At 36.7% G+C, this 4,547-nt stretch overlaps 1 protein-coding gene across 1 annotated transcript in view; it reads left to right on the top strand.

The window, feature by feature from the left end:
- LOC106460547 overlaps positions 1–4,547 on the top strand; it is a 31,888-nt gene that overhangs the window by 23,514 nt on the left and 3,827 nt on the right. The gene's annotated exons all lie outside the window — the stretch shown is intronic.

The raw sequence follows: 4,547 nt of genomic DNA, 5'->3' as shown, positions 1-4,547 counted from the left end.
ACTGTTACCTTATAACTCCCCCACGGCTGAAAGGGCGAGCATGTTTGGTGTGACGGGGATTCGAACCCGCGACCCGCAGATTGCGAGTCGAGTTCCCTAACCACCTGGCCATGTCGGGCACTAAATGTAAATGACATAGTTTACTAGTTTTACTCACTAAATATAATAGCAGGTACACAAAAATAAATACATTTCACACAGAGAGGGAGACTCAGTACTTGTACTGACGTGTGCCTCACCCTGTAAATCATGATCTTCATCATAATCATCATCTTGATGTGGTGTAGGCTCAGCTCTTTTGATGAAGAATGCATTGAGAGTTGTTTGCTATTTAAAATCTCCAGCAGCATTGCCACCCATAAGTAGAGTCAAACGATCTTTCGAAGCCTTGAACCCTGATGTACACTTCTCTTCCATAAAACTAAATGTTTTATCTGCCATGCGTTTCCAGAACAGTCCCGTTTCATCCACATTAAAGACTTGTTCTGGACTTTAACCCCCTTCATCAATAATGTTTTTGAGTTCACTAGGGTATCTTCGTGCAGCTTTTACATCAACACTGGCAGCCTCACCCTTTAGTTTTATGTTGTGCTAGTTAAAGCACTTCCTGAACCCATCAAACCACCCTTTACATGTCAGGAAGGATTTGTTCTTCAAAACTACCACTACTACTTTGTTCAGTCACCAAATCATCATACAAGCGTTTTGCCTTCGCTTGTGTAACCATCGTGTTTAATGGTACATTACGTTGGATCTGGTCCTCAATCCACACACTCAAAAGTCTTTCCATATTAAGAATCACTTCACTTCTATGAAAATACAATGTACGAGGTGTAGCTACTTTACCAATTGCCTTGATTATTTTCTTTATTATCACGTATTGTTCCCATTGTAGAGATAGCAAGCCCTAAAGTTTTAGCAATAGAGCTAAGTTTCTCTCTAGCATCAAACCTCCTCAAAACATCAAGTTTCACATCCAAAGTAATTCTTTTCCCTGCTCTCTTGGGTGTACTACTTGCACTTGAACTTGACGGCCTCTTTTCAGACATCTTGAATAAGGGTAATACACTGCAGAGTCTTGAAAAACCATGCAAAAAACAACTGCGTGACGGTATGACGATCGTAACAGAAGCGTTTGTTGGTATGAGCAAAGCGTGCCACCTACGTCCTAATGCTTGGAAATGTGCTCTGAATTTCTAAAAAAAAAATTTTTGCCCGAGTTTTTTTTATATTTAATTTTTTTTTACCCCACAATTCCGTATAATTTCCGTATGGGCGAAATTCCATAACCAGAACGCGAGGGCAGACTGTATATGGATTTTTATCGGAATATCAAAGCGGATACCCACAGACCAGTCAAGTAAGCTGATGAAATCTTGTAGAGATACTCTGACCTGTCTAGGCGCTAGCTCCGCTGATGTGATCAGGTAGGTAGGTAGTAGACAAAAAAGTTGTTGTTTTAGAAATTTTTGAATTGTTATAGCGGAAAAGTTAGCGAAAATTTTAGCGTATTATTACTATATGAGCGCATGATATATTGTAACCAATACTCTGAATGGTCAGTTTTTCGCTTAGGAATTTGATAGGGTGGTTTTTCGGCGCGTGAATTATTTGGAATCCTTGTTTATCCCTACTATTAAGTACAACCGTACTTACAATATCCAGAGTATGTACATTATTTATCTGTTAGATAATCAATATAATTTAAACTAATTAGCTAGCTCATTATTTAAATATTATAAATAACAAATCCAGAGTATGTACAAGCATATTATTTTTCTGTTAAATTAGCAATAATAGTTAAAACTATTTTTCTAGCACATTATTTCAATCTATTTTACTAGCACGTAGTGTGAACTGTTTTTATAGCACATTATTTCAATCTATTTTACTAGCACGTAGTGTGAACTGTTTTTCTAGCACATTATTTCAATCTATTTTACTAGCACGTAGTGGGAACTATTTTTCTAGCACATTATTTCAATCTATTTTACTAACACGTAATTTGAAACTGTTTTACTAGCACGTATTATGAAACTGTTTTTCCATTATAGTAAATTATCTATACCATAAGCTTACCGCACACGCAAAACTTCTTGGATTTTACAAATTACAGAAAAAACTGTATTTGGTAGTTAAGAAATTAATGCTCCTTTTTTTAGATGAAAAACCTGAACAACTTGTATATCAAAACAAAACATTTATGAGATGAAATAGCCTTCATTCTTATCGATGATGCTTTTCCATCTTACAATCAGGTTGTTAATGTCCTAATTAAAGAAATCACTTGGCTTTGAAGGAAAAAAACATGTCAATGTCCTCTTTAACACCTTACACATTTGCATGCGTTTTCCCATTAAGATGGTGTTGCAGCGAACGAAAAAGATGATACTCTGATGGTGCCATATCTGGAGTATATGGTGGGTGGGGGAGAACTCCCCAACTTCATAATCTTGTGTTGCGTCAAACGTGCCCCATGTGGACGTGCATTGTCATGGAGAAGAAGAACACCTTTCCGATTGACGAGTGAAGGTCGTTTCTGATGAAGGGCTTGATTTAAACGTTCCAGTTGCTGACTATAGATCTCTGCATTGACAATTCACGTGGATTGAGGAGTTCGAAATGAATTACTCTTTTGATGCCCAACCAAATGCAAAGCATCACTTTCTGCGGATGGAGTCCAGGTTTTGGGGTCGGAAGTGGTTTTTGTCTAGAACTGAGCCATTGTTTTGGGGGTTTAATATTCGCATAGAGAATCCATTTTTCATCACCGGTGACAATTCTGTCCAAAAACGGTTCACGCGCATTACGCGCCAGAAGAGACGAAGCAACGTTCACACGTTGGAAACGATGATTATCGGAGAGTTCGTGAGGCACCCAAACACCCTCTTTTCTCATATTCCTTATATGTTTACGTATTGTTTTATGAAAGTCATGCAATTTCACGAGTGTTTTGCCTTGGGTTAGACTCAATAAGAATCTTCAGAGCATCAATATAAATTTCAACATTTCGGCCCCTGCCATCACAATTTTTAAGGCTAAAGTCACCTGAACGAAATTTTCTGAACCATCATTGATACTCACGAACGTTCAACACATTTCCACAAACTTCTTTGACATTCTTTGTGGCTACAGAGGCGTTGTTTGCCTTTTTGTATTCAAACAGCATTACATGCCGAATGTGTCTGGTCGTGTGCCACCACTATAAGGGATTAAAGTATACTAAACTTTACATATTATATAGACTACACTAACGTGACGTTTAGACGGTTCGTTTAACTATTATACGTGATGTACGTTTTTGGTGGGTGGTTAATGAAAGTGTTCCAAAACACGACATTAATTTCTTGACGTTCTGATATTAACGATTTCGAAAGCTTTTGGGAAGGTGGGATAAACCAATTTTTTGTGATGTAATCACACCATCCTTTAACCCTCACAACGTCCGACGAGTAGACACGTGAGATCTGTTTACCTTAGAAAATTTTGGGTTTAGTGGGAGGGTTTTTGTCGTATTTTCTTTTCTGCTCGTTAATTTAAGCAGAATTTACACTTTAAGATATTTGAATTTTCCTATTGGAAATTATTCACTACAGACATGACATTTCCCACTAGTGTTAACACTTGATTTATAATTTTGAAGAAACTTAATGGTTTAAGTATCTTAATGGCATGATTCAATTGAGTTTCCTAAATTTACTCTTAAGATGTTAAGTGACATTCCTAATGAGAAAATTATCATATATTTTTCATCAAGTTTGATGTTAGTTATGTTTTTGTCTATTGGATCTGTAAATCACATAGCATACAGTACAGCAAGTAAAAAATGGTTTGGTGAATTTCGTTCGAGAGTTTGATCCATTCTGTCAAAATTCAAACAGCAAGTAAAAAATGGTTTGGTGAATTTCGTTCGAGAGTTTGGTCCATTCTGTCAAAATTCAAGCACCAAAAAGAAATGGTTTGGTGAATTTCGTTCGAGAGTTTGATCCATTCTGTCAAAATTCAAGCAGCAGGAAGAAATGGTTTGGTCCATTCTGCCTCAATACTTGAAACGAGAAGAAATAGTTTGATCCATTGTGCCTGAATAAATGTAACGAAAGAAATTGTTTCGTTCATTTGGTACTTCAAATTACAATACAGTGACAAACCGAAAATAAAATACACTCATTCAAATTTCGTGGGTTTAAATCCTAATTGGAATGTTACATAATTGAATTGTTAAGTTTCTCCTAAGTGACTGATTCAGAACCATAAAACAACTATATTCTCGTGTAAACAGTGGAGGACTTATCTTTGCTGACATGAACTTCTTTACACTCATGTAAACAGTGTAGGACTTATCTTTGCTGGCATGAACTTCTTTACACTCATGTAACAGTGTAGGACTTATCTTTGCTGGCATGAACTTCTTTACACTCATGTAACAGTGTAGGACTTATCTTTGCTGGCATGAACTTCTTTACACTGATGTAAACAGTGTAGGACTTATCTTTGCTGGCATGAACTTCTTTACACTCATATAAACAATGTAGGACTTATCTTTGCTG

This window comes from Limulus polyphemus, unplaced genomic scaffold (genome assembly GCF_000517525.1).
Source record: "Limulus polyphemus unplaced genomic scaffold, Limulus_polyphemus-2.1.2 Scaffold792, whole genome shotgun sequence".
Lineage (NCBI taxonomy): Eukaryota > Metazoa > Arthropoda > Merostomata > Xiphosura > Limulidae > Limulus > Limulus polyphemus.
Note: the sequence above shows the minus strand (reverse complement) of the source record. Positions and strands in the feature narration are given on the sequence as shown.